General features: G+C 37.8%; 1 long non-coding RNA gene across 5 annotated transcripts; it reads right to left on the reverse strand.

Annotated features, from left to right (window-relative positions):
* Window positions 1–307: 307 nt before the first annotated feature.
* Window positions 308–15,384, reverse strand: LOC116216209. Of its 5 annotated transcripts, none has more exons than XR_004158661.1 (6): window positions 14,377–15,383; window positions 14,146–14,242; window positions 8,401–8,497; window positions 6,933–7,041; window positions 3,372–3,460; window positions 308–1,003 (listed from the first exon to the last, which is right to left on the reverse strand). It is a non-coding gene; the product is annotated as an uncharacterized LOC116216209 (long non-coding RNA). The 5 variants fall into 5 exon arrangements; XR_004158660.1 differs by lacking the exon at window positions 3,372–3,460 and adding an exon at window positions 3,012–3,175 and having other exon boundaries at window positions 309–1,003; window positions 14,377–15,382; XR_004158659.1 differs by lacking the exon at window positions 308–1,003 and adding an exon at window positions 1,013–3,175 and having other exon boundaries at window positions 14,377–15,384.
* Window positions 15,385–18,623: the final 3,239 nt, after the last annotated feature.

The following is an 18,623-nucleotide window of genomic DNA, read 5'->3' on the forward strand; positions in this document are numbered from 1 at the left end:
CTCACAGCAGTTTCCAATTAGAGCTCAAATATCTCCAGGGATGGACATTTCACACCCTCTTTGGGCCCTTTTCAAAAATGTGACCATCTTCATGGTGATTTTTTTTTCCCCTTCTAGCTAATCAGTATTTCTGGTGTTTCAGCATGCGTTCATTGCCTTTAGTGCTATTTCTGCTCTCTTCTGGGAAGAGCTTGGCTCCATCTGTCCTGCACCCTCTCATTAAGTATCTGTGATGCTTCTCAATAAGAAAGCAATAAGATCTCCCATAAGCCTTCTTCAGGCTGTACAAACACACCTCTCTCAGTTGTTCCTTGTATTTCATTGCTCAAGCCAACAGACCATCTTCATGTCCCTGTTCCAGGTTTGCTAGACCTGTATTTCCAGGTTGATTATTTTTGGCATTCATAGGCACTTCCAATTAACTGACACAGATATGGAGAACGATGGAGTGGCACTGTAGGGGGTTAATATCACTGAAGTACCCAAGGTTAGTAAGTGGTTCTAGAAAAACAAACAGGTTGAAACTGGAAACATATGCAGCAAAGTCATTCAGGGAAAATAAAAAGTCTATAATTGATGGGAACTACATTATACTGAGAGAAAGCCTGTTACCCTCATCTGAAATGTGATCTGGGAAGGAAAGCATGGATTCCTCATCCCATGCTTCATAATAGGTAGGAATCAATTCATAGCCATCAAGACCTGGTGATTACAATCACTGCTTGAATGTGACATTATAATTAATCTGTTATAACCTCTGGTGATATCTGAATACAATGCTTTTTACCCAAATAACTCAGACACATGGCTCTTTTCAGCCTTTTATTCTGGGCAGGGCAACTCCTATGGGATGCTGAATGCAAAATAAAAGTTCTCTTCCTTCTTCCAGAATCTTTCTTCAAATAAATTCTATCAACATGCTTTAATGCATATGTACTCTTGTAAAACTCTTTCTTGTTTTGTTTCTTTGTATGTGAGCAGTATGGTCCCTGCTGTGGTTTAGCTGAGAAAAAAATTAACAAATGTGATTTCAAACAGAACAGAAATTATGCTCTGGTTAAAAACTCCCCAAAGAAATATAAAGCATTAAGGCAAACACACATCTGCTTTTGAATAAAGCCAAATCCTCCAAGCATCATTCAAAGATATTGTCAAAGTAATCAGCATACTAACAATGAAGTCAGGTAACAAATTGGATTCTTAAGTCAAATAGATAGACAAAGTGGGTTTTAAAAATTTGGACATAATTCTTCCTTCTAAAATGTTCAGATTTAAATGGCATAAATTTAAGAGACTTTAAAATTAAAGCTATAATGAAAACAGCCTTTGAAAGCAAAGATTTATTTTCATGTAAGTGAATTACTACATTACTTTCATATTGTAAAATTTCTCAGGTGGAAGACCAGTAGAGTTTGAAGTTTTGCCTTTTGGGCAGTTACTACTTACGAAGAAAGGATCATTATTCTACACAACAGAAGCCATAGGCAGTTGCTATTGTTAATGAGATGTATTATGGTAGCACTCAGCCCCGTTCTGCTAAACACTGTATGTGTACACTCACAAAGACAATGCATATCTCAAAACTTAACAAAAAATCCAGGGAAGATCAAGTGTCAGAGAAACCTCACAGAACCTAACTTGTAACAGAGACTTTGATGTACAGCAAAACTTTCCCACAGAGGAGATCCAGAGCAAGGTAGGAATGAATTAAAGAGGCAGCTCTCATTTTAGTGCCTGTAGAATAGCAGTGTCACTGCTAAGATTGAGTATAGTGAACTGTCTTAATGTCGTATAGATTTGTCCATCCATTCCTCCTGCTGTGCTGGATATAGTCGGATTACTCTTTCAGTGGACATGGAAAGGAGTAGAGCAACCATATTTTCCATAGTCTTGTGAGATTTTAACACTTAGATGGAAAAGATGCATGCTTTCATGTCACCCAGTTTCCATTTCCAGTTTCTCAGTATCATTTTAAGTGTCCCCAGCAGATAGTGGATACTGTTAAAATAAATCAAATGATGATAAGAACTGAAGAATCATTTTATCTGCACACAAAGTCAATAGCAATTGTTTGCAGGGTGAACTCAAGGAAATAAGGCATCACAGATCCTTAGGACATGTATGGAGGTTATAAGTCAAAGTCTGCCTGCAGAGCTTGTTTCTACATTGTATTTATTGCAATGCCACAGTGATGGGTCAAGAAGGCCCCTGAGGTACCAATGCCAAGTTTATCCTGCTAATGATCATCTTGTGGATTGCTGCTGCATTTTCTGCATCACAAATAACATTCTTTTCATCACACCGATACCTGTATGTTAAATAGTGTGTCTAGGTAACATTCCTATACAAGGATCTTCAGTGACTTAGTTCAGTAAGTATTTTGTATTTTAGAAGATTCTCACTGAAATAATGAGAAAATCTTTCTCCAATATATTCCACAGCTGAATACTCAGATACATGATGTACTTGAACCTAAGCCTGACTCATTGTGGGTGAATGCAGTGATTCTTGACTAAAAATATTAAAAATGCTAAAAAAAAGATATGATTTGCTCTTGTGTGTGCAGCATCTTGTCTGACAGTCATGCAGTGAGTGGTAATGCTGAAGATTAACAGTGCAGAGAAAGGCCTAACCAGGCATTTGTACAGTGTTCTGGTCTAAGATAAGTTCTGATATGCTCAGCATCATAACAAGTCAAGGAGTGATCATTTGCAGAGAATGCTTAGAAGGTAGTCTGAGATACATACGGATGTTTTAGGCACTTCAAGGGTTAAGTTAGCAGCTGACATTTGTGTTTGAGAATCTTCCTTTTAGTCTTTTTCTCTGGACTACACGGAGTAACTAAGTCCTATCATCCATTTAAATCAGTACAGGAAAAAACAAATTATCCTTGATAGTCACTGTTCATGCTATTCATCTTGGACTTAGAAGGACCTCCACTTGGAATGCCAATGTTGCTAAATGCAAGAGAGCAGTGATTGATCAAAGCCAGATTGTACAGATGGGCTCACATCAAATCTGCTGAACAAATCCATCTTAGATGGCACCAGTCAAAGTAGTCCAAAGCAGAACCATGGAGAGAACCATAGCCTTAGTGACCAGTGTGAAACCTATGCAGCATCACAGAGTCATGAGATCTGGACCCTGACTCTGCTTGACACAGCTACAACACAACCTGCAAAAAAAAAACAACAAAACAACAGAGCTTAAAACTAGGCTTAAATGAGGTGCTTACACATCTCACACAAAAAGTGGGTGGTGAAATAGGGTGAAGAACCCAGAAAGCCCAGTCACTCACATTAACATCTAAGCACTTAACCATGTCCTTCAGATAATGTTAATTCTGCCTGTATTTACCTATTTACTCTTACCATGCTGATTTGTTAGAGGTATAGTAAAATCTTTCTGCTACACGAGACCTGGGGAGCGATGACTGCCCTCCAAGGCCATCTTCAAACTGCTGAAATTAAATAAGGTTAATTCATTTACAAAATGTGAAATGGAAACATAATTTTAATGTGCTCTGTGATATGAAGCAAGTGAGCTTTGAAAACGAGCATTGCTGTTACCTAGAAGAAATAAATTCAGCAAAAACTCAAAGCCCATTTCCATATATATTGCTGGTCTTATCAGTGTTTTGTCTAAAATATTAAAGTAATCGTAATTATCTGAATTACAATCAAAAATAAAAGTCTGCTCTGTGCTCCATCTTATTAAAATTCAGCGTTGGGATAATGTTACTTTGGAAAAATCTCATGTGTATGCCATAAATTAAACTTCGAAGATTCAAATAAATTATTTTTGCAGCCAAATAATTTTCTTGTGTGAAAAATAGGAACACTGAAAAACTTTCCTTATAATGGGTACATTTTGACCTGATTTGTGAAATGCAGTAATTAATACAAATGAATCTACATAGACTTTCTAAAATATTATCTAGGAATTGGTGCACATGGTTCAGATATGCAAAAATCATTTGTAGATTATAGTCACTGACTTAAAACACCTGAATCAGCTGTACATATACTGTAGTTTATCTGTGAAGAAAAAAGCTATTGCAGTAGAATGTGAACTTCCAAGGCTGATATATGGATACCTAATCAAACTCTATCATTCCCTTTGGTGAGGAAGCAAATGTTATAAAGTTTCTTCCAGTGTACTTATGCATTCCTAAGAATTTTGGTTTTGCCTGTCCCAAGTTTTTCAAGTGCAGAATTGTAGAATAACCAAGGTTGGAAAATACCTTCAGCATCATTTAGTTCAACCATACACTACTACCAGTATTTCCCCACTAAACCATGTCCCTTAGTACAACATCCAAATGTTCCTTGAACATCTCCAAGGACAGTGATCCATCACCTCTCTGGGCAGCCTATTCCATATGCTTATATTCATGAATTTGCATGGCAATTGAAGTCCCATACCCTAGATTTTAAATGTGTAAGAGATGAAAGGTGATCCCTGTGTTTAAGTTTTTCAACTGCAAATAGGCAGAAGGTGAGAAAAGGGAATATCTGTATTTTCTTTCTGTAGACAGAGAACTCTGACTGAAGCAGTCAGGAATCAAGCTGAGAGCACAAATCCAGTCCTTCACCCCAGGATTATGCTTCCATTCTCTCTCTATGCATGAGTCTTGTTTCCATATCTTATCATATTAATGATTGTTTCCCACAGTTGCATGCTGATTATCTTGCCAGTTAAACGGAAAATCCAGGTTTATGTCATCTGCAAAGAAATTAAAATGCCTACACTCTTGGCAATAGATTGTTGCATTCACATTACCATTCTGATATCCAGATGCACCTGGATAAATAAAATCCTATCTAAATTGAATGACAATATTTTCTTAAGACCTTTGAGACTATTACTAGGGATTTTAGAAGAGTCAGTCCAATTTCTTCTATAATTTTGTAATAGCAAACTGCTTTCCAAAGGTTTCCTATCATTTTTCACTCATTTAGAAGGGCAAAGCTGCAGGAAGAATAAGATACAGATGAACATTAATTAGGGTGAAGCAGCAGGGCTATGTAAATTATGAAAGGTTTGCTTATTGCTGAATTACAGATTGATTCCTTTTGTAATCAAATTCCATTTTCCAAATAGATTGTTTAAAATGGAGTAGGCAGGGAAGAGATAAGCATTTGGTCAAATGCAGTGTATGCTGTTTCAGATTCTTCTTAGATGCTTTCTAGAATGACATGACTCATTAAAAAACTAAGCAAAAAAAAAAATAAAAATTAGCATTTTCCTTTCAATCTCTTCATGCTATAGTTAGAAATTGAACCTTACCAAGGTGAAATATGTGAAATTCTTGAGCTGTCATGGAACTAGCAGAGTATTTCAATTAATGTATCTTTTGTTTTTCAACAGTTAAGAAACACCACTCTATACTGTTCTTCAATTATTTTTATCCATTTCCTTTACTGAGGGCTCTGCATGCATCTTTTGTATGGGTATGACTCCCCACTGCTGAACTGCATCCACTTCCAGTGAAATGCAGTCTTTGTTGTCCCCCTTTATAAGAGGAGGGACCATCTTCCTGGTGTTCTTCCAGAACTTTAGAGCAGAAGATTTTCAGGATGCTCTTTCTTTAAAATCCACCTCTGATGTATGCATGGAAACACAGAATCAGTATCTGAACAAGGGAGTAGAAGGCAAGGGGCTGATACATACTTTAATGAACATAAAGACCTCATGACCTGATGCAAGGAGCAGGTCTTCCACGCAGCACAACACTAAGTATGCTTTCTGGGTTGTTTGAATAGAGAACAGATTTCTCATACAGATGACACAACTACTTTTTTTCAAGTACTTGAAGGGAGCATATAAATAGAAAGGGGAACAGCTGTTTACAAGGGTGGATAGCAATAGGACAAGGGGAAATGGTTTTAAACTGAGACAGGGGAGGTTTAGGTTAGATATTAGGAGGAAGTTTTTTCACTCAGAGGTGGTGACACACTGGAACAGGTTGCCCAAGGAGGTTGTGGATGCCCCATCCCTGGAGGCATTCAAGGCCAAGTGGATGTGGCTCTGGGCAGCCTGGTCTGGTGACTGACGACCCTGCACATAGCAGGAGGTTGAAACTGGATGATCATTGTGGTCCTTTTCAACCCAGGCCATTCTATGATACTTTTCACCACTGCTAACCTAGTGGCCAACAGTCCTGCGTAAAGTCTAGCATCAAGCTCTACTCCTTTCTTATATTTAGGTGCTGTAGAGGATGCCACCTTTTGCTCCTATTGTATATGGCTTAAGCAGGATCTTGAACTTAACAGTGACATCCAAATGAAAGTTAATACTACGACTTCAGCTGAAACATAGGTAGAAGCTCCTAGGGGAAAGGACACAGAAACTCAGATTTTTTCTCTAACCTCAGGCATGTCACTTCTTATCTTTCTCTTCCACCATTTAATAATCAGAACACAGTGAAGAATGGTAACTCTGTCTATTAAAAGGCCTGAAAACTGTGTGTCAAAGGATACACTTATACTGGATGGGATCCTGCACAACCTGATCTAGTTCTTGATCTAATGGCCAGCATCCTGCCCATGGCAAAGGAGTTGGAACTAGCTGATCTTTGAGGTCCATTCCAACCCAAACAATTCTATGATTCCTTTTCATCCTTCCTGCTCCTACAGGAATGGAATATTCAGTGGAATATTCCAGCAGTGGAATATTGCAGCAGTGGAATATTCAGCTGTCAAGATAGAATCCACTTGTCCTCTAACAACTACTCTCAGTGTGTAAATTTATGTAACCATACAAGATCAAGCATTGATTTTTAGTCCTCAATAATATAACCCCACTTATATGTCACAGATTCACAAACCCACTTGAGTTGGAGAGAAGTTCTTGCAATCATCTAGTTCAACAGCTCAGGCCAACAAGTTTCAGTTCTATCTATCTATCTATCTATTTATTTATTTACTTACTTTCTGCATTTCTTTCTTGACTTGTTTTTCACCTTTTCATGTACAATTTTCTCACCTTGTGTGAAGAGGGCGAGGCTGTCAGTGAATTACACTGGACATGCAGAGTTTGCTGAGGAGATGTAAAAGCAAGGGAATCAAGTTTGATTTTGATGTCCCTTGATGGCCAGAAGGAAGTGCTTAGAGCTGCTGTTTCTAGCTTAGACTTATTTGAAATCTGACTGATGATCTGCAGCATGTGGGTATTGATGGCTTGGAAACAGATGGAGGCAGGCATTATAAGTAGGGGAGAGGGGGAAAAGAAAGATAAAAGAAGGAAGGGATTCTTCTGATATAACAGGTATGTCTATTTATTCAGTTAATTAAGGATGAAAAAGGACTTTTCAGTAACCTGGCCTGGTCCTGATTCTCTGCTGAGACAAAATGTGTTAAATACCTTAACTTTCATGGCTTTTTGTTACGTATGGTACATAAGTAGTCAAATTGTGACTCCCCAAAATTTTATCCTTGTAAAAAATAGGTAATTTTATTTCCACTTTTAACTGTTCTGCTATCATAATAATACACTATTGCCACATTCATGCTATTAAGTAAATTAATGCCATCTTATGTTCATGTGTGCTGCAACTCAGCCATCCCTCCTGTTGTATTATAAGAATTGTCCCTGATATGGTTTTGGCCAGAGACATCTAGTGTTCTGTCAAATGCCTACCAAGCCAAGCTGGAAAGCATTCAAAGGTGATTCCCTACAGGCAGTTTGGATGTAGACATCCTGCACTGGAGTCTGAAAGAGTTTAAAAAGTTAGACAAAATATGTTCTGTGCCATTTTGCTTCAGTATAAGGGAGAAGCTCTGTAATATTATCTTCAGTGGTACAGCTTGTGAGTGCTAGCTGATGGAAAACTGCCTTTAACTTACATGGCAAAGAACTAGGCTTCTGGTTTTGAAACTCATGATTTCAAATTACTTACCTATGAGACATTACAATGACACAGAATTAGTATTTATCAATCTAGCCAGGCAGAAATATGCAAAAAAGAACTGCCCAGGTAGACATTTTGCTATCCTCTAAGCATATAAAATCTACTTTGTGTTATGTATCTATATGGGGTGCCCCTGAGCACTACACTTGAGAGACAGTGGGCTTCTTAAATTTATGGATCAGGTGCAGATAGTAAAATACAGCTACTGCTTCTTGCACCTGCAAGGTATTACATGCAGTGATAGCCTGTGAGAGATTGCAATGACCAACATGTGTGCAAATGGACAAGTCTGTGATTTTCTAATGTCCACCAATCTGGTATAAATTTATTAAGCCATTAGGTTTCATGTGGCAAATATCCTAGACTATAAACTGGGAAGTGGAGAATAATGATGTTCTTGAAATTACAGATCACATTTGTTTCCTTAAGACTACTTTTCTACCCAAAAATCTCATAAAATTGTCCAAGCAAAATTGATAATGACTTACCAGTAACAACATGAAGCATTTGCTAGCTGAAAGAGTGAAGGAGTACTTTCTTGTAGGTTAACAAGGACACAATTACATGCAGATTTGCCAGTGTGGACTGGAATGAGTTAAAAAAAAAACAACTTTGGGGTTGACACTGGTCTTTAATGGAAATCTAAAACAGTAATGCTATTAGCTTGGTAATTTATTCAGTCTGAGGGAACTAGAATACACTGTACTTCATCTCAGAGAGTTTAATGTCGCATTCTATTTCACAACTGCAGCAGACTTCAGAAGTGAAATTGACACAGGGATGTCTGGAATACAGTACAACCAGCAAGTGTTTTTCCACCCCTGAAGGTTCTCACCATCCATTAAAAAAATTAATCAGTGTTTAAGGACTCTCTCTCTGACCTTTGCCTTCCAAGATAGAGAGGCCAAATTAATTTACAAAAATGCTGAAGTCCTAAAAATTAATAATGTCATTACTATTCAATTGCAGTGGATTGTTGGGCAGAAAATCATGTTATGAATAAAGTTCTTTTATTCCATCTTGAACCGGTCTAGTACTTTAAATACTTGACTAGTTATTCAATACAAGTAAACATAGCCTGTATTCAAGAGGAGCGTTTAAATTGCTTTCAGAAATTCATATTGAGATGAACTGCTTTTAAGGTAAAATTAGTCACATTTTAACAGCTTGTTTTATTTAAAATTAAAACACAAGCTGAAATGCATGGACGAGGTCAAAATTACTGGGGCCCTGAGGGTGCTTCTAGCCCTTGCTGTACCTCCCTTGAGCACCCTACTGACTTTATTTCATCCCAATCGAGACCACCAGTCCCTCCCCCAGTAACACTGCAAGATGCCCCTCAACATATGGACTGACAGTGTGGTCACTCCTTGTTTGGGCTCAATCTCATGACCCTGCTGTGAAAAGAGACTGCAATTTTCAGTAGAATTTCTTTCACTGGCAGCTTTGTAATCTATTCACATGGAAGCTGCATGCTCTTCTCAATTTTGAATATTACGCATTTGAAGTAGTTTTTTTTTCTTTAAAGGCTAGACCAAGTGATTTACAACACTTTGTAATTAGATTTAGCAATAAGAATAATGTCTCACATTATACCGGAATATTCCTTTAAACTTTGTCATGTAATTTTAAAAACTTAATTGATATGGTGATTGGTATCTTAATTCAATTGTTACTTGACTTGTGGGCTATTTTTGATTTGCTCGAATAAATGCCTAAGTTGTCTGTGACATAATTGTCTTCTGTTAGGGCTTTCTGTGAATATATCTTTAATTTCTAAGTGGTTCAGTTCTTACCATGTCTATTCAGACACTTTTATCTTTTTCTAGTAGCATTAGTGCCAATAATGTTGAATGGGTAATACTGTTGAATAAATCATATATTCAACATCCGTACTGTAATTTTCTGAGTTCTTTCTGTACTTTCAGTCTCGTAAGTCCCAACTGTAAGTGGAAATAGGCATTACTGTTCATATTTTCCACATTTCTGTGCACAGAAATGTTATATGCTTCTACTCTGTTTCTATCTGTACCCAGGCAGATGCCTGAGAATCTTGAGAATGATCATCATTTATCTGATACTCTCAAAAACATGACTACATTGCCGAAGACTACCATCATTAAGCTTTGGTATTATGTCTGTTCTGCTGAATTAAATGTGCATATGACCACTGTCTATCTGTGAGATCAACTGACACAGAATGATAAATGTCTACATGAATAAATGATATTGGCCTTCAAACCAGGAAGATTGAATGCAACCTGTCTATAAGATCAAGAGCAGTCTATGATTTATGCTATCACTAGTGCCAAAGAAATGTCCTGGACAATTCTAGTTGGCTTTTGCCAAAAGCTTTGCCACAAACAGAGAGAATCTCATTCCATTATTTTTTAAATTTTCACAAGCATCATCTATTTTAGCTGTATAGCCTCAGCTTTCATGTCTGTAAGCCTGAGTGCTCATCAGATCATCTGCTGGGACATCACAATGTTCTTCAAGAATGATTTGGTCACATATGAAACATTTTTTTCAGATAATAGAGGTCAAACTGCGTGGCATTGTGCAGGCAAGATATTCAGCATTTCCTCTGAATTTGGGCTGCTTCTGTACAAAAAAATCGTGGTCAGCACTGCCATGGTGTAAAGAAATGATACTCCCAACTTCATGAGGCTTACTAACAGATTCATGATCCTATTCCGAGACTCCCTGAGAAGAATATAATACATAGACAAAAAGTAAATGTAATATTCTTTATGTTCCAATACCTGCACATCTCAGTAAAAAACTACTATAAAGCCTGTGCCATGTCTCTTATGGATAATGTGGCTGGCACATGTGGTTTTGAATAACTGTCTTTCTTTATATTCTGTGAACAGGGAAAGGAGTGAAGAGGCCTAGATATATATTGCACCCTAGATGTCAGATTACAAAGCAGTAGTAGTAGTAGTAACAGTGGACTTTTAGAAAATAATTATTGGTTAGGCGTCACTCATATTGAGGCATGGCATGGAAGTGTGGCTTTGGCGTATGGTGCTGCCAGATGTAGGATATTTCAGATAGGACTACATGTAGGGACATACTGGAGTAAGAGCCAAGTAATCATAGAATGCTTGAGTTGGAAGGGACCTCAAATATAATCTAGTTCTAGCTCCCAGTGAAGGCTGATTGCCACTCACCAGATCAGTCTGCCCAGGGCCCATCCAACTTGGCCTTGAACACCTTCAGGGTTGAGGCATTCACAACTTCCCAGGGCAGCCTGAGCCGGGGCCTTACTACCCTCTTAGTGAAAAATTTTCCCCAACATCTAATTTAAATTTCCCTTCTTTTAGTTTAAAAGCATTCTTTCCAGCAGTTTTGCTCTTAGTGTTTTTCATTAGGTGCTTTCAGTGTTCCTCAAGGGGTAATCAGAACTTTAGACAGCGTGGACAATCTGGGAATTTAGCTTCAAATGCACAGCTAAAGGTGTCCAGCAAGACACTGAAAATGCAACAAAGTGTGTAGACATTCCAGTCTGTCTGAAGGCAAAATATAATCTTACCCTCATATTATTGACAAAGAAAGAAATGGAGTCTATTTTCTGCATTTAAAGATGGAGAGGATTATTTATATATGATTTTGTTCAACTGATTGGTAACTTTCATGCTTTGCTTTATTTCTATCCAGCCTGGCTGTCTATGAATGTAAATACTTTTGTCACACAGATCTGGAGTGATATCTCACGGTACAATATAAAAAGATAATGAGACCCCTTGTGCTGGAAGGAATAAATCTCGGCGGGTTTGGATTACCAAGTTGCAGATCTCACTATACTTGTGTGTGCTATAATGACTCACCTCCACCAAAGGCATCTGACCAAGAGGCTACTTAAAGTGAAGTATTTTATTCAGCAGTTAAACAGCACATTTGAGAAAACAGAGTTGAAAAACAGAGTGCACACTTACTCTTGTCTAATCTTATGCTTTACTGTGAGCCCAAAAAGATAAAACTCCATCTTGAGTCAGAGGAATTAACATGCCCACTTCTCTGGGGATAAAGAAGTATGTCCACACTGGAGAATCTGGGCAAGCTGGCTTAGGGACTGGAGTCATTTATCAGTGTTAGGATTGAATATCTCAGCAGGACTAATTAGCCTGGTAAAATGGAGCTTCACTACAGTGCTTCAGGCATCTTGTTACCACGTTGTTAGTAGGATAAACATCATTCTTCCTGCATCCTGCTTGGTCTTCAGGCAGTTAAACTTTCTAATATCCTCACATATCCTCACTCTCTCTTTATGCCCTTATTTCCATAATACTCTTTGTGTGTGTGTGTGTGTGTTTGTGGAGGACTGGTTATGAACTCTTTTTTCTGCCTCTGACTTTTTATTTCTTCCATTAATTTCCTAGTAGCTAACTCAGAAAATATCCCAGTGACCAGTGTTGGTAGTGTTGGTAAGTAGAAGCCAATCAGCCTTTACATCATTTAAGCAGTGCTAATCATGGCATGACTTGCTGTGAGATGAAGATAGATTGGTTTGCATTTTTCTTGAGTCTGACACAACATCATAGAGATCCACTGCCAAAATTCCTATTTTATAGATGCCTGTCTCACAGAATATCACTATTTTTCATAGGCCAGAAGAAACTGAAACCCTGATAATAGTTTACAAACCAGATAAATGTCCATTTTCCACTCTCTGTTACCATAAAAGCAGAAACAGAACATTTCTTTACTCTTTTACCTAGAATTAAGCCGTGGGCATTTTGCCTCACGGAGTTAACTTTATATAACCTTAGGCATCTAAATGTCAGTCAACAAATTCAACTAATGTAACATTAGATGTTTTAAAGTAACGTGAGATGAATCTCAATTTAACAGAGATTTACTGTTTAGTCTCAGTGCTCTGTGGTGTCATGAACATGCATTCTAGATGGATTTTATCTACCAGTATGTACAGCATTACTGAAGTCTCAGTCATTCCCATGTAAAGCCTGTATTAGTGATGTACGGATTTTAGAGAGAATCAGTCAAGGCTGATACGACTTCAGTCCTTGAATCATTGAATTTGTCTTTGTATGACTCAACTGCCAATTTATAAATTCCTCGTTTAGGCAGTTTAATAAAAAAAGCCCAATTTATTGATTTTGTTTGTAAATTTTGTTTAAAATGCACTGTTTCAGGGACAGACTAACAGGTCTGGTAATTAAAATTATTGATGACCCTGTATGCCACAGCTGTCCTACACACACTTCCATATATACGCAAATGAACAAACTTATTTGCTACTTTGTTTTATTGTTTTAATTTAGAAAAATACAAGTCACCTTGTGACTAAACATTTGATTGCTTTGATTATTACACTAGGCTATGCCAAACACTGTAAGGGTTCATTGATTTTTCAGGTTACTCAAAATGAGTTCTAAAGACTTTTTTTTTTAATCAGTCCCTATGCTTTGATACTGTGGCCCCTTCTGCAAAGACTTTATGCAGTGCTGGGGCAGCCCTTTTTCAGTACCAAAGATATGGGTGCTTGTCAAAGACTGAGCTTTTTCTGAAAAACAGCATGCATGTCCTTGAGTGGGAAATGCAAGAGAGCAAAAATGTGAGAAAGTTTATTGGGCATCTACTTCTTTACCCTGCAAAGATTCTAGCAGTAGTGAATCTAAACCTGAACTGTCAATCCATGGGACATGACAGTAACATATTGTATCTTCAAAGATTTATTAAAGACTATTGCTATTTTTTATCCTAAAATTATTATTAGAATACATGATTTAGCTAAAAACTGTATCAAGACGTTCAGTGACTTCAGGTACAGTTTTCATACATACCCGACTAAGCTATAAGCTGGATCATTTATACTTGAAATCATTTTAGAGTAGGTCTGATAACCTACTAGTTATCAGGTGTAATAATCCACATAATCACTCGGTCCATAGCAAATGCTATTCAGCATAGTCTAGCTTTGTCTTTTTTTTGCTTCATTCCATTTGACACCACAGTTCAGTTTGTTCAACCAGAACAAATAACCCAGTTGAGTTTTCAAAGCTTTTTCCAAAACAAGAAAGACAGAAAGAACCTGTTTACACACCATTCTTCTGTTGACTGAGGTAAACACTTAACTTTGAAATGTCCCTGTTGAGGTGGAATAATCTTTACAAGTTACAGATTGTCTGAGATAGCCCACAGGAAATGCAGCTGCGATCTGCTTGTGCCCAAATTACAGCCAGGATGGTGTTAATTTCATTACTTACCTTGAATAGATGCCCCTGTGCAAGGTGGAACATCTCTCCAGGTGAGCAGCAGAGGACAGGAGGCTACCATGCTCTGGTCATAGCCCCCTCTGGGCCTCTGGCACTCAAAGACAAAGGAGGAGAACATGGGATCTGTTACATCACAGCCACTCCTGCCTCCATGCCTGAGACCCAGCCCTTCTCACCCATGTCCGCTGTTTTTCCCTCAAAACTCCGCCTCTGCTCACCCACCTTCTCTCCTCTGGCTTGGGCTGGCTGACCAGTGGAGCTGTTCTTATTATTGCCCTACGTCCACTGGAATGCCAAAGCCTGTGTGACACAGGGAACTGCCAATGTTATGCCTGCCGTGACATGTCCTGGACATCACCAAGGCAGTTGCCAGAGGCTGATGCCAAAATTACTGCCATGCTTCTGTTAGCTCAATTACTTATCTTAGTATCAATGTCCCTGGAGAAGGAGAAGCCATTCCTACCTTCTTGCTCAGGCCCTGCCCTTCCCTTCTGTCTCCTTTGTCCTGCCCTCTCACCTGTGCATCTGCTCACCATCCTGCTCTCTTCTGCCACGGCCTAGCAGAGGGGTGCTGCTTTTTCCATGATCTCCCACTGCTGGCCATGTTGCCAGTGCGATTGTGACACAGGGAACTGCCAGTGTTTTGCCTGCTTTGCCATATGCAGCACGCGAGACGGAGCTGTAAATTTTTCAGCTGTATGCGCTTGCAGTCCTGAAGGCCAACTGTGTTTTGTGCTGGATTAAAACAATGGCGGCCAGCTGGAAAAGGGATTTGTTTTCCCCCCTCTTCTCTTGTGAGGCCCCATCTGCAGTACTGCCAACAGGCCTGGGGCCCCCAGTACAGGTAGGTCGTGGATCTCTTGGAATTGTTCCTTAGGAGGGCCACTAAGTTGATCAGAGGGCTGGAGTTCCTCTCATACAAGGAAAGGTTTATGGAACTGGATTTGTTTATCCTGGGGAAGAATAGGCTCTCAGGAAACCTCATAGTGGCCTTCCAGCTCTTGAAGGGAGCATATAAACTGGAAGAGGAACATCTATTTACGAGGGTGTATAGTGATAGTACATAGGGGAATATTTCTAAACTGAGACTGGAGAGGTTTAGGTTAGATATTATTGTGAAGTTTTTCAGCCAGAGGTTGTTGACGCACCGAAACAGTTTGAATAATTAGGCTGTGGATGCTCCATCCCTGGAGGTATTCATGGCTAGGCTGGATGTGGCTCTAGGCAGCCTGGTCTGGTGGTTGGTGACCCTGCATGTAGCAGGTAAGTTGAAACTCTATGATCATTGTGGTCCTTTTCAACCCAGGGCATTCTATGATTCTATGATACTGTGTGTCAAATGACAAAAGGTTGTGATTACAGTGGATAACAGTGGGTAACATTATTCTAGCAAATATGTCTTAACCAGAATCTGAATTGGAAATTGAAGTCAGGAAAACTTAAATATTAAACTAGGAGGAAATAAGATTATTTCAATTGCCTTTTCTATTTTAAATAATACCACCTTCACAGGGACAGTATCTGTTCCAATAAAGTTAATTATACTTTTTAATGTAAATTCATACCAGAAGTTCTTAGGTTTTGAATTTACTTTGTAATACACATAAATAGTGAACTCTCTGTTCATGGAAATGGATTATACCCAAAGCATTAGATGCATCTCATTCATTTGATGTGACTGCCTCAGTTGTTTATTAAGAGAATCTAAATGACTGCCTTATATAATACTCCTGCTCTTGGAAGATGGATTGGATAATCTTACTTGGTTAATCTTAATGCATTTTCTTTTTTAACTTTAACACGGATGTTCTTCCTTTGTAGGGAGGGAAACAATCAAGTCTTTTGCACTGGACTTTGTATCATTTCAAATCAGTTATTCAGCTCAGATATGAACATGCATAACATTATGGGAACAATAGGCACAAGGAAGAATTAAAATAATGGAATTTTAAATTTCATAACATAGAGCTTGACAGAGCTGTGGACAAAATAAAGTAGTGAGAACAGGATGACGCTGATGTGAGAATTGTAATATGTTTGTGAGCCAAGTATTATATTGGTATTTAGGGCTGATGCAGCACAGATGATATGAACAAAAGCTCAAGGTGATAAGTCTGATTATTCTTGGACCATCACAAGGATTTTGTAGCAGTGAGACAAACTGGATAAAGAAATGTTGATTAAAAGAAAAAAAAAGAAAAATGTTTTCAAGGTCAGGGGAAATTTAATTATGAAGAATTTTAATCACTCTGATTTTGATCAGTATCACAACAATAAATCCTCTCCCCTTACTGACTCCTAACATTGTGCTATTGGGGGAATGGGTATGCTTATGCATGCTCTTGGACAGGCTTCAGAATGTATGTCTAGCTAGTTCTTCTGTGGGGTTAAAGATAATCATTACAATGTAGTTAAACATCCTTTATATATAGAAAATTGCTTTTCCACAATTGCTCAATGTTACTGTTGAATTCTGTGGAAAAATAGATTAGGAACACATTCATAATCACAAGTTCCTATGGTAGTATGATTTATTCCTTGTTCTCCATCCCTCTTAAATATGTTACATTGCAAGATGTTTGCTTGAACAACTTCACGGAGCAATAAGAAGAATGCAAGGATTTTTCTTATTGGAAAAAAAACAACTATGTTGTTTTTGAAGATCTTTACATATGGGTAACAACATCTTTAATAAAATATAATTTGTTTGTGCTTATGGAAAAAAAAAAAGAAAGTAAAAGAAAGGGACTTTAACATCAAATTAAATCAGTTATAAGAGATCTCTTGAAGCAGATTAGAAACTGTGCTGCAAGGACTGAATACATCTTTCAAGTTGTCTTTCATGTTGTCTTTGGTTTTCAGTGAGTTCAGGGAGTGTTTGGATACAGCTCTCAGGCATAAGGTTTGAGTTTGTGTTCATCCTGTGTGGACACAGGAGCTGAGCTTGATGTTCCTTGAGAATCCCTTCCAACTCAGGATATTCTATGATTTTCTGGTTCTTTAGGCAAGGAACTGCAGAGCTTTGACCCATTTATGAACTAGAAAGGACTGAATTCTGGCCAGTAGTACATGTTGTTTGAACGACTAGAGCAGATAATTAGCAGATTTCATCTAGATTATTTTAGACACTTGCCTTAGAGGAATCATACATAATTTTTCTGTTTTAACTAGAGTGAAATGTAGATGAGTGGTACAGATGAGAAGATGAATTATATCCTCAATAACTTTGAGACCTCCCTTCAAATGGATTGAAATCTACTAATTGAGGCTTACATACACCCAGCAAACTTGTGTGAGCTTATTTTCATTGGAAACTAAGCTCAAAGTAGAACTGAGATTTTTTTTGAAGCAAATCCTTCCTTAATAAAGGCCGACACTGTAGCAAGTTTATAAATTTGTGTCCAGATTCACAAGTGCTAAAGAGAAAATTTAGTGCCATGGAGGTACTAACACTGATTCATAGAAGATGATGGTTGGTATGATCTGGTATGATTTACAATATGGAAACTTCTTTTCTCCCAATAGATCTTTATCCAGAAGAAAATGTCTATATGTAGACAAGGAGCACTAAATTCCCAAGAAATAATTCAGAGTTTTTTAAAGCAGATCATTTAGTTGTGATCATCATAGTTATGATTAGAAAGATTCGTCCCAAGGACTTTATCTGGATCACTTCATTGTTATAAAATCAGGAAGTAAAATAAAACAGATGCAAACAAGTTACCCAAAATAAGATCTTGGCAGAAAGATATTGATGAAGGTACACGTTTCTGAAATCTCTCTCCTGTAGAAAAAAAGAAATCTATATTAACAGCACTCCTTATTCCAGTGAGTATCACAGATGTACTTTGCAGGTTTTAAAGAGACTCCAGTGAATTTCTGAGGAGGGGTAGACAACATATGGTGAGAGTTAACATGAAATGCAAAATCTGTACTAATTAAGTCGAACAACCTGATGAGATTGCCTTTCCACTTCATCTATTTTTCAGCAGGTTATACAATGGTTAGGACATCCTTTAAAATACTCTGTTGAAAAAGGCTAGAAAGGTTATAGTGCAAAGAAACTTCAGAAAGATTGGAGTCTAACTGCAGGATGAAATCAGCTGCAGAATTTAACAGAGTTCAACACATGGAATTTCTTCACTTTCTGAACTAAAGGTTTTGCTGGTGTACAGCCTTTTCTCCAAGCTATAATACTGTTATGTGTCTGTACACTTCATAGACAGTATTGTGCTTTCATTGTATTTTCAGTGTTTTTGGTGGATGTATAATTCCATGATGTGCTTTTAAATTACAAAATTCCGCAGGATAAATTTCAATAATCAAATATTCTCTTGTTCCTGGCGACTATATTTTGAAGATTTTCAGAGAGGAAACAGAAGATTTATTTCTTATCCAAGTTTTGCACTTACATCAAATACAGAAATTCACATTTTTTAAATCATTCAATTTTAAGATGGTAAGAAAAT

The sequence above is a fragment of the Meleagris gallopavo genome, chromosome 1 (genome assembly GCF_000146605.3).
Source record: "Meleagris gallopavo isolate NT-WF06-2002-E0010 breed Aviagen turkey brand Nicholas breeding stock chromosome 1, Turkey_5.1, whole genome shotgun sequence".
Taxonomy (NCBI): Eukaryota; Metazoa; Chordata; class Aves; order Galliformes; family Phasianidae; genus Meleagris; species Meleagris gallopavo.